Below are 12,979 nucleotides of genomic sequence, written 5' to 3'. Positions count from 1 at the left end.
TCACGCACGGCCTGAACGAGTGTGGGGCTGCAGGGGCAAGCCCTCCTCTGCTCTGAGCACTGACGTTCGAAGCCAAGTGTAGTGAATTAATTCCTCAGGTCCTCTGAGAGCGAACGTTGGGTCACAGTACTCCAGGAGAGCACACCAGCCTGCAGGAGAATCCTGGGGAAGGAAGGGGCCTTGGCCACCAAACCCAGTGCTCTCACGTTCCACTGAGTAGCAGAAGTCTTGGAAAGATGCACGGCCAGCCGAATGTCCCCCAGCAAACCCGTAGCTGCCTATGGACTAGAATCACCTCCTCCATGCCCTGGGAGGCAATCGTCACACGAGATCAGCAGGCAAATCCGAACCTGGAGCCCGAGTCCCCGGGGAACACACACACGTAACACCCAAAGCGTGGTCTGTCGTGTGCCGGGAGCTGTGGAACGAGAAGCTGCAGTGCTAGACGACAGGGAGGCGGTGTGCATTTTCCATGATCGTCCACAGCTACGGAGGGCGGTTTCTCCAAAATGTGGCCCTTGATAGATTTTTTTTTTTAATTTTATTTATTTATTTGAGAGAGAGAGATGACAAGTAGGCAGAGAGGCAGGCAGAGAGAGAGGGGGAAGCAGGCTCCCTGCCGAGCAGAGAGCCCGATGCGGGGCTCGATCCCAGGACCCTGGGATCATGACCTGAGCCGAAGGCAGAGGCTTAACCCACTGAGCCACCCAGGTGCCCCCAAAATGTGGCCCTTGAGATGGTTCTCCCAACCCGGGAGAAATACACAGCACACTCCTGACCAGTAATGAAGAAGAGGCCGTGATAATAAATCACAGGGAACTGTGCAAGCAATTCACTCCAAATTAACCTTCGTCTACCTTCTAACACGGTAAGCAAATAGACGTGTTCATCCCGCCCACCATTTCCTCACCCGATCAACAAGGAGACAGGTGTGTGCAGACCTGTGGGTGGGTCTCGCACGGAACTGAGCGTGTCCGGAGAATCAAGGTCACAACGGCAGTTTCGAGGAGCTCCGAGCAAGACAACGCAGCGTGACAAATGCCGGAGGAGCGAGAGGATGCTGGGGAGTGGGTGTGGGTGAGCAAAGCCTTCCCGGAAGATGCAGGATCTTCGCTGGCTGAGGGGTTTCGAAGGAAGAGAAAGTGCCCGGGTCAGGGCTATGCTGCGGAACGTGCACACACGAACGTGCCCGTGGTAAGTCGCCGGAGCGCCGTGCTGGGCTGTAAGGAGTGTCTGGATTTCAGCAAAATCTACCTAATCATCTTTTCGCTGAATATAGATATACTCAATAGATGGCTTACTGACTGGCCGAACAGCCCCTCTCCACAAGTAAGAAGCGAGAAGTTGATACGGAAGGGAGAAAGGTTTCCATCAGCTTTGTCCGGTTGTATTGATGAGTGAAATACAAAGCAAAACTAGCATTTGAGGGCCAAATAACCTAGTAATGGCTAATATAGAAATCTCCTAGACAAAAAGCTTTAGTTCACTACAAATCCTGTGAGACCAAGGGAAGCCCGTTCAGGCCTCTGAAGATAGGAGAAAAGAGACCCAAGCATCGGGTCCAAGATGTCCTCTCCCTTTGTGGGTCTGCCATGGCGCAGGTGGGCCTTCTACAAGTCAGGAAGCCCAGGTGACCAGAGAGCGGGAGCATTTCCCAGGTCCCGTCTAGATGTGCTGTTTACGGTCCGTTCAAAATCTCTTTGGGATCCATTTCTGACTCCAAAGAGAGAGAGTTTTCCTAAATCACCTTCATTCAACTCCCAGTAAGTCTGTGTGCTGATGGAGGCCGCCAGGCCTACCACGAAGGCCACGTCATGATGATGCCTCAGGCGCCCAGACACTCTGATGTGTGCCCGGAACCACGTCAACCACACCTCAATGAAAACAAAACCCCCCAAACACCGTGAGCCTTCAAGATTTGGACGCTTCTCCTTATACCCCAAGTTCTGAGGTCACCATAGGACCTCAACAACTACTTCCTGGATGAGCGAGTGAATGAGTGAACGAGTGTTACTTCTGGGAGGCCTCCGGAGTGTGCTGTGAGGCCCTGGGCACCAGGCAAGACAGGCGGGGAGCCTGGCCCACTGCACGGGGTCCAGGTGCACACGATTTTCAGCTTGTCCCCTCCTCCTTCACTGGGACGGAGCATGTCATCAGCAAAGGGGGAAGCGCACTTCTTTATCTCACCTTTATTGACTTTTTTAAATTACAGAAGTGATACATACTCATGGTTAGTAGAGAAAATGCAGAGAATGAAGTGAACTTGAAACTCCTGGTGGTCGCCATTCTCCAGTTATGGAACGCAGACTTTCAGGCTTTTCCCGGTCCCGTCACACATACGTTGGAGCGGTTGGTTGTGTGTGCTGTTTTCAAACCTGTTCCTCCCCACTCCCACGACACAGCGTGGATTTTTCTCAGCAGGGTACTCCAAAGTAGGATTGTAATTTACATAACCAGTGTTTGTATGGTTAAATATTGAGATGATTTCCTTCCCCTCCCAGCTATAAACTAGGTTATGATAAAAAACCTTTTGCAAATTTTTTATTTATCCTTTAAGATAAATTCGCAGGCATAGAATTGGTGGGTGAAAGGAGATAAGCATTATCAATGCCTTTGATTATATCTCCCCCTAAATGCTTTCCAGAAAAGGTCCTGCCAGTTCATATTCCCTTCAGCAAATAATAAAATATAAAATGTATTTCAGCAAAATTCAAAAATCCTTGTTTCCCTGTACCTTTATCAGCCAGGGGTGCGACTAGTTTTAAAAATCTGTGCCAGTTCCGGAGGCAAAAATGTCCTGTTTTAACGTGCATTCCTCCCTTGGATTTACACCTGATGATAACTTTCAAAGGTCCACATTAAAAACAGGGCTGTAATGGAATGCCTACCATACAGTAAGAAAAATACACAGAAGATAATTAAACATCTTACAGAAGCAAAATCACTTATTCATCTGTTCATCTTCGTTTGTTCCCGATTGCTTTCCCTGGACTGTGTAGCTGTGAACGGCGGACAGACGAAGGCAAGCACCCCATCCCGCTCTCAAGGAGAGCCCAGTCTAGTTAAGAAAACAAACTTGTAAATTCTACGTTACAATACGATGGTGTCAACGCTCGAAAACAAGTACCTACAAAGTGGACAGTGGCTCAAAGATGGGCAGGAAGGAAGGGAGGTTTCTCGGGATGCGGGGAAGGAACCCCCAGCGGCCAGCGGCTGTAGGAGGCAACAGAGAGAGTGGCTTGTGCGCCAGAGGGACAAGTGACAACAAACCCGATCTTGCATCACAACGACAGGCTTGCAGTTACCCAGTCATACATTCCGGGGCAAAACAGAATCCTAGTTTCCCTTCTCGGCATGGCCTGCCACCCGTTGTGTGGCCACTGTTGGGCAACAGGAGTCCGGTCGGTGTAACCACCCGACGGCCAGAATGTGAGACAAGTCACCAGCGGAGGAATAAAGACGACAGATGCCTTAGTAAGCCCAGAGGCGAGCAGTTAGAGCCGAGGAGCATCCACGCCCAGGAGGGTTTTTGTGAAGCTCTCCTGCAGGGTTTCCTCTGGGGTCTGCCTCTCCCGGCGAGGCGCCATCCTCAGGAATCAGGTCGGCATGAAGAGCTCGTGACTGGCTCACCCCGACATAACTCGGCCGAGTCTGGGCGCAGCTTCCCAGCGGTCCCCGAAGCCCTTCCTCGGATCGTGAGATCTGGTGGCTTCGCATGTTCACCTTCCTTCCCGCCTGCGGACAGCTTCACCGGCAGATGCCGGAGCCGACGCTCCCGAGCGCCCTCCTTCCCGTCGGCCGGGTCACACGCGCGGTCCCTCCACAGGCACGCGTCTGGAGGCCAGCGTGTCGCGGGAGCTTGCACGAGGCGTCTCACCAGCACCTCGGGGCACGGCATCAGTGTGAGCACCGGTCTTCCCTCTGCTTCCGCAACAGGGCCGGGGAGCTACGCTACTCTCGAGGCCATGGGGCCAGGAAGCGGCAGAGCCGGGGCCCCCAGATCCTGCCGCTCCGAGCCCAGGGCTCTGCCCGCCGCGCCTCCCTGCTCCAGCTGTCTGCGTCACGGTTCCAAACACCCAAGTTGCCACCTCTCGAAACACACCTCCCTCTAGACTCACCGGCTCTGAGAACCTGTCTTGACCACGTTGGTCCATACTACTGTCCCTCCTCTGAGCCCCAATGGCGTGCCGCTCAGCATGCAAATGGTGCGGGCTCAGAAAATGCTTTGTGGGGTACCGCTCTTGGGTCAGAAATCGCGCCGGGGCCGGCTCGCACGGGACGACTCTGGCTCCGCTTGGGGTGAAGCTCGTTCAGGTCTACAAGCACAGCCGACAGCCTCTGTGAGTCAGGCCACCTGTGCCAGAGTGAGGGCACGGTTTTCCCTCGAGCACCTTACTCAAACTGGAATGCACACACGTAAGCGTTCAGGTCCACAGGTGTACATTTGCTCATTTATTCATCCCCTGATGAATTCTGTAGGTAAACGCTTTAAGTTACTGGCCACGTGCTCCCACTGGGCACAAAACGACCAATGCAACAGGGTTCGTCTTCCCAGTGACTTGCAGTTTAGGCGAGAAGACAGACGTAAATGTGTCCACTCATCTGATACACATCTATTAAGCCCTTATCACTGAGTGGACATGGGGGTGGGGGGAACGACACATGTGACTTACAGGGTCTCTGCTCACAGAGCTGCTTCACCACCGAGGGACTGGAGTCCAACAGGCAGAGACTGGGAAATATGGTCTTGCTTATCCTGTGTGGTACAGGGCCACACTGAAGCCTCAGCCCACAGACACTCACTCACTCCTGTTTCTACTCCAGACCTCTCGTGGCAGCTCTTACAGATCTCGCCCTTCTAGACCAACTCCAGGTCATGAAACTAAGACAGAACGGTCACAAAGCTTATCATTCTAGTATAAACATTTCCAGTGCTGCTCAAACTACATCTCATCCCGTTCCGTGCTAAAACAATGCCAGCCACTTCCTGGCTTCTATACAGAGAATGAAATCGAACTTTTTAAACAGAAACACATGTCCTGTTCACATGTGACAGGTCAAGGTGCAAATGTGGAAGGAGTGATTTTCACAATACACTTGTCCGAAAGCAAGGAGCTCCTCTGAGCCTTCTCAGAAGTGGTCTGGGTCTTCCATTCCGACCAGAGCATGACATCTTTGTTTTAAATACTGTGCTTCTAAATAAAATTCCATGTGCAAAGCAGTTCTGCTACTTAAAAAAATTTTTAAACAACCGGTTTAAGAGAATCAGTCTAATAAGAAATTCCAGTGTTTTGGCTTTATAATTTTTATATTAAAAAAAAGTCTCCGCTATGAGGTCAAATTGATCCACTTTCAAGACAGCCACGGCAGCCGGTGTTACCAGCACTCGGTCCTTGCTGCCGACTACACTCTGGACTGATCGTCTCGTTTAGGTCTATTTATCGTCCCTTTGAAAACCCATTTCACCACACAGCCCCACAGTAACAGAATAAAACTAATTAGTTTATATCATTGACATTAAAGACTAATTTCCTGAGAGATTTGCATTTTTAATCTATCTGATTTAGTGGATCTTTTCTCCCATTTATTTGATTCTATTATAGTAACACTCAATGACCACAAACCCATCCTACACAGTCCAACTGATGTTTTTCCAGATGGCAATAAAGCTAATATTTGCTGCACACCATTTCAGGTCATCCTCAGAACAATGCTATGAGGTCATTGTAAGATCCTCATTTTACACGTACTGGAGTAAAGAGCTAGCACGTACAACTAGGGGCTCTAAGAGAACTGAGGGAGAAGGGTCATGTGTGTGCAAACTTGGTGAGAAGTGGGAAAAAAGAGAATTGGACCCTTATTCCTGCAAGCTCCTTTCACCTCAAACTTCTCGAACAGACACAAGCCAGATAGGAAGATGTGTCCGTCTTCCACACTGATCCTTCTCCACTCAGAAACGATAAAAAGCCTAGCCCTCCTCTGTGGATAGCAACAGGTCATCTCCCCTAGCTGCGCCAGCTCATGGAGGGCACTGGGCAGTTTGGAAGAGGAGCAGGCGCACAGCCGGAGTTGGAATCACCTCTACCCCCACTCCAGCTTGCTAACAGGTAAGCCTTCCTGCAGGGGACATTTTTGCAAAGGAACCAATCCCCTCACCGCTCCCCCCACCCCAACCCAGTTCTGTGTCTTTTCATACACTATGAATTAGTCAAAGAGCAGGCCCTGTGCGGGGCACGTGGAGGCGCCAGAGATAAGCGAGCCCGGATCTCTAACATCGCGGGGAACAAGACAGCGAAACTGGGCACAGGATGGTAAGTGCTGTGAGATGCTGCAGCAAAGCTGCTTTAGGCCGGGGCTCTCTCGCACTCAGCTTGCAGCCCCAATTCTTACAGCACAAAGCTGGCGGCTCACTACGTTCCCTGAGTAAATCCAGTCCCGAACCCCTCCCGACCGGCTTCAGACTGTCTGATGGACCTGTGGGGCTGGGGGCTCCGTACCAGATCCTACCTGAAGTAAAATACACCTGTCTCCTTGAACTTCACATGCAAGTATTTATCAGCCCCCGTCCTGGATGCTCTGAAACCAACCATCAGCCTTATTGGATGCTTTGCCGGCAACAGAAAACACACAGCATCTACTGAACTTGACCCTCCCAAGGCCCGTGCATCATGGAGTGGGCCTGAATCCAGGTGCTGCTCGGCTCGGAGAGGCCCAAAGGCGGCTCTGCAGAAACGAGAAGCAAGCCTGCCCCCTCGTGCCGAAACGGAGGAACTGAAGCAAAGCGCAACTCCCGACCAGCAGAACGAGCGCGTCAGACAGCTCCTGAAATGCAGAGCTGTACCCTTCCGGGAGTACGACGGAGTTCATCCTTTGAATTTAAGTGCCACGTGCACACATGTGCTTTCAATCCTGACTGTTAAGTCTCAGTGCTTCCATTACCTGCGTCCTGTGTGTAGAAGACAGGAACACCACACATTTCTTCCTGAAACATCACAAGTCAGCCCTAAACATCACTCATTGGTGTCTTCACTGGGGCTTTACTCTCTGCTGCACTTACTCTCTCTGCGAGCTCATCACGTCCTGACCTAAAATACTCTCTCTGTGAGCTCATCACGTCCTGACCTAAAATACTCTCTCTGTGAGCTCATCACGTCCTGACCTAAAAGAGGGCTATCCGCCGATGACTTCCAGGTACGGTTAACCCTCCAACAACGTGGCCACGAGGGGCGCCACCCCCGCACCATCAACCACCTGTGTGACATCTGACTCCCCCAAACCTTACCTCTAAGAGCCTGATAACCGGAACCCCTAGTGAGAACACAAACAGCCCATTCACGCACATTTTGTACACTGTACGTATTATACGCTGCATTCTTATGACTTCTGATGTAAATCATAAGGAAAATGCATTTACAGTAATTTATCAACAAAAAACTCCACATATGGAGTGAACCTGCACAGTTCAAATGTGTGCTGTTCCTGGGTCAACCGTGTATGTGCGTATCCAGCTGAGAAGCCCCCCCAACTCCAGACTCTAGTACCCCCCCTCCCCGACCTGTCCCACACGCCCCTGGGAACACCTAATAGGTCTATCTACCAGAACATGTCCCACACCAACCTCCCCAACCTGCTCTTGTGAGTCTTCCCTCTAGTAGCAAATGGCTGCTTCGTTCCTCACAGGTTTCAAGCCAAAAATCTGAGCCTCTCCTGATTCTTCCTTCTCGTACCCCTCATCCAACTCCTCTGCGTAGACTCTCTGCTCTACTATCAAAATATATTCCAAATCTATTATTTCATTGCTCTTGGCCTCCTCCGAATGAGGCCATTTTTCATGCGGATTATTGTACTACTCTCCCACCTAAAGTGTCACCCTCCCTCCTTGCTTTGATCAGAACCCATCCCCTTTTCACCTCACTCTGTGAAAGCCTGTCCTTAGAAAGGCCGGCAAGGCCCTCTATGATCACCCGCCATGAGCCACGATGACTACCCCAATCTCTCTACCCTCAGCTTCCTAGTGCTGGCCACTCCTCTGCTCCTGCTCTGCACCGTCACAGGGATCTCCTTGCTGGTTCTCGGAAGACACTACGCACACTTAGCAGCTCAAGGCCTTGACGTGTAATATTCCTTCTGCCTGGCAAGCTCAACCCCAGATATGCGACCAGCACAATGGTTCATGGCTTCGGATCTGTGCTCAGTGTCACTGTCAGTGCACAGTTTAAATAGCGATCCTAGACTCACACACTCCCCAGACTCCTTCCTCAACTTGCTTTCCCTTAGTTACCTTGTCATCATATGATAAACTGCGCACGTGCGCACACACACACACACACACACACACACTTGAGCCTAGAACACTTGCTGGCACATAGCAGATATTTTGGATTTACTGAAATATTTAGTCCCAGAGGAATATGAATAAACCTGATCATAAAAACAAATGGGAGAATAAAACAAGAAATCCTGACAGTTTCAGTTTATAGAGGACAGAAAACTTTGTTTAGAAAAACTACTAAAACAAATCATTTTTTATTCAAATACCAAGGTGTATTATTCATCTAACACCTACTGACCAATGCTAGGACAAGGCCCTGCTGGACTTCCTAACAATTCTGGCAGCTGTTAATGCTATTCTACATAAGGTGATGCTGAAGAGAACACAGGTCAAGTGACTGATGTAACAAAATATGGCAAAGAGAAAACCCACCCAGGTTTCTCTGGTATTACTTTCATAAACTCTCAATACTCGGTCTTTCAAGGAATGACATGAATCCAAAACAAGTCGGGTTTCTGCACCTATGAGTCTGAACTCATTTGCATGACAGTATAATACAGCTAAAATACTCGAGGCAAGCTAACAACACCCACAGAAATTAGTTTTGCTAAGCTTCATGAATTAACAATACTAAGTCTCACATGGCAAGCTGTTCGAGTATTAAAGTCCTTCATGTTTTGTGGTTCAAATGCAACCGGCGGCGACCACACATGAAAGCAAAATCCTCCTTGTACCTTCAGACATGGAGAGAGCTGCCACGCACAACCTTGTTTCCTACACAGAAAATTACAGGTAATAGTTTACACACATTAAGTCTCTCTCTCTCTCTCTCTCTCTGTCTCTCTCACACACACATACACATACATACAACGAATTTCGGGTAAATCTGGCTTTCTACATATCCACCTTGCTTACTGCTGTTAGCTTCTAATATGGTATTTGGTTATCTCACAGTATCCACAATTTTAACTTAATACTTGAAACAATCCATGGAAGGATTTTCATTAATACTTTAAAGATGAGAAAGCCAAAACTTCTTCAAAATGGCAGAATTTGGGAGGAACTAAGACATTTCTAATGAAACTGTTTTACTCTAACTCCTCCATTTACGGGCCACAGACCCATAACATAAATACAAAAAAAGATCTAATAAGATTGGCACAGCAAGGTAAGATTTTATACCAACTTTACTAAAGTCTAACTTTACTATATATTTTAAAGAGTACTTAAGACATGGTAAACTAGAAATCACGAAAGAATGAGCCATATTACAAAAGGCCCTAACAAATTACAGACAAAGCACACAAAATAAAGACAAAATGGTCAAAACAGTAACAAGCGGTCTAGGGAAGGAGCAAGGGGACCACTACAGGATTCAAAGGATCGTACGGTGGATATAGCAAATTTAAGATGTTTTATTAAGACTAGTGTTTGGGAAAAGGTAAATCATTTGTGTTCATTAAAAGGTCTAAAGATGTGTGCCAAAGAAATAGAATTTCACTAGAAAAATCTCTAGAATTAGTGAATTAGTGACAATTTGCCTAAGCTATGGGACTGAAGCTCCTCATCCCACAATCTTTTTTTCTTTTTAAAGATTTTATTTTTTTATTTGACAGATAGAGATCACAAGTAGACAGAAAGACAGGCAGAAAGAGGGAGAGAAGCAGGTTCCCCAACGAGCAGAGAGCCCAATGTGGGGTCAATCCCAGAACCCTGAGATCATCACCTGAGCTGAAGGCAGAGGCTTTAACCCACTGAGCCACCCAGGTGCCCTCGTCCCACAATCTTTAATCTACATAAATGTATCATACAAGGGAGACAGCTTTTGGGGTTTCCACAGTACCACTCATAGGTAACTATGACTGTCAACAAGATAGACTAACCCTTAAGCAATCTCTTTTTCTGGTTGTTATGAAGCATTTATGAAACTAATAAAACTACATTCATTAAAGAATTACATGATTCCAAAAATTCAGATTAGCATTCCCTATTGAGGAAGACAATGAGATTTTCCTATTTTTCTTTTCTGAAAGGAAAATTCTGTGAATGCTTCCTTGTAATGATTTCCAGTAATAGTTCCCTCGGAATTCTTTAGGAATAAGGTTTAGAGATTACTGTGCCTCCTCTCTTAGTTTAACAAAGAAATGCATTTGAATTCTGTGTTAACATATCCCTAATTTATTTGACACTTTAGTTATCTGATAAACATATGAATTATGCCACAAAACTTCAGGCAACAAGAGCTTGCAAAGCCCAAACAAAACTTGATCCAACTATGAGTTATCAGTTTCGAAAAGTGCACCTCTTCAAGAAAGCAGTGAAACAAATCAGCAGTCTTATCATCTGCTTCTCAAGCTGACCACAGAATATATTCCAGTAAATCCATTCATAAGTTCACACGAGCAGTTAGAAAGGAAGGAACACTTAGTTCAAAGTGCAATGTTTCATCACAAACACACTGCTTCTGCTCGGAACCTAAGCTACTCCGCACAGCCTGTATGCCTTGAAATTCTGTGCCTTTTCTCTTCCCCTCCTGCTGCAAGGTGATGGTATACGTTGTTAAAAGATAAATTTTTGGTCTTCTAGATGTAAAGGCATTTGTTGTAAGAGAAATAGTGCTCAGGGTCCCTCTCACATCCCCCAGAAGACTCTCACATCCCCGTTTAGGAAACACTCATCTAGAGGACTTCAAACAGAGTAAAACCCAAATCAACACAACCTAGGCATTATCCATAAAAATACTATCACTGTCAAAAATGTATGTCAAGAATTTTACTGGCAGCATTTAAAAAAAAATCATTAGACCACAGAAGACATTGTGATGCAGATCAGCCCACGACTAAACATCCCTTTTAATCTCCCATTCAGGTAAAAGTGTGGAAGCTGCCGGGAGCCAACACTGTGTGACCCGAGTCCCTGGCAACTCCCTGCAGAAACCAGGTCTGGTCAAACAGTACTGGCTCCAAGGAGCCAGGGGACAAGCTCTGCCCTCACTCACAGTTGGGAATACAACCCCCCCTCTACTTCCTTCCTGCAGCGTCACACCGATGTGCTATTCTACAAGCACATCGTTCCCAACCATAAAGCACCAGTGAGATTTCATCCAATACAAAGAAAGTAATTCAGAAAACTGTACAACAGGATTCCTGGGAAGGCACTTGAAACTAACTAATAAAAAGAAGAGCCTCGGCAGTTAGGAGACTTTTTAAATATGCTGCAGGCTCCTTACTACTGCCCTATTTGCTTACACCACTCAACCTCTTCTGCTTTTCCCAATAAATTAACTGCTGTTTAAATATAAATTAAGAGATGAAAGGTAAGGAACAAGCCCACGTCCTGACTGATGGATTAGGGAGAGTAAATCTGCCTCCCCAGTAAGCAAATGTTAGGACTCTAAGGAGGTGAGAGAACCAGCAGGAACAACAGACTAAAGAATGGCCCAGGCAGGACTGGGCTGTCGACTTTAAGGGGAAAAGTTTCATTTTAATTTTAATTTTCAGATTCCAAAAGTCAAAATGTACTTTGGGTAAGTGCAAAGTGAAGAGTGTTCTTTATTTTACTTAATAATGAGGACAGCAATGACATTACTATTACTTCACGCTATAAACTGACAACTTGTAAATTTCACTTAAATTATAGGTTTTGAAGTTAAACAAAAGTGGGCGACATTCTTCAAGTTTAGAAGTTGGGCTTTGCAGGAAGAGTCAGTTAAATTATAAAGATTCAAATGTCTAAAAAAATCTAAATGCTTTACTTATAATAAATTTGATATTAAAACCTCATTCATGTAATTGAATCGTAGCACTGTCAGTATATGCTCGGTTCTAATAATTCAGTGGTTCTAATACTGAGAAGGAACATTTCAGGAAAATTAGCCTTATTGATAAGACATTTAGGAAAAACAAGTTTTTGCACTGTTGTATCAGTGTTTTACAAAGTCGTACAAAGTGATTCCATTAAAAAGCAAGTAAAACGTAATCACTTTCTCCCAGCTCCTTAGCCAAATAATAAAAATCTTTAAAATGCTATTTTCCCTTATGCAGTCAATACTGAAAGTCACTCATTAAATAAATTCACCATTCAAAAATCAACCTTTATCTTAAATCCCAACAGAAATGTCCTCATTGTGGAAAAATAACCTATTTACTTCCTTCCACTCATAAACGGAAATTAGCAATGCTGCTGAGGGTTGCGGGTGGACTGTGAATGGGATGCACGATGGTCTGAAAAGCAATGTCCACGCAGCTCCGCTCCTAGTCCGAAAGATGCCTTTTGCATGAATTCGGAAAGGCTTTCCTTTCCTCAAGATACTTTATTGCCAACATTTAGAAAATTATGACAATTAACAATACTGTGATTGTACCCATATAAACAGTATCCTTGAGCTGTGCACCCTTATACCCAGAGTTCTCTCAAGACTCCTTAATTTATTATCTTCTCTTCCTATATGTATCTTAACTGAATCCACAACATCAGAGCTAAGGTTCTCTTTTAAGACAAAAAAAGGTCCCTCAACAAAGTTCTCCGTATCACAAAACGACAGTTAAAGAGATGACACACACACCACTGGCAGTGACAACAGTGATGATCACACAACCTCAATATTGCTCTTGATTCTCTCATCAGCCTACTTTTGAGACCATTAACACAGGAACCTTGCTCTTTCAAACAGAAATGGAACTCTGTAATTGACACAATGCAGAAACT

This window comes from Martes martes, assembly GCF_963455335.1.
Source record: "Martes martes genome assembly, chromosome: 10".
In the NCBI taxonomy this organism is placed as follows: Eukaryota; Metazoa; Chordata; class Mammalia; order Carnivora; family Mustelidae; genus Martes; species Martes martes.
This window is presented reverse-complemented; position numbering follows the sequence as displayed.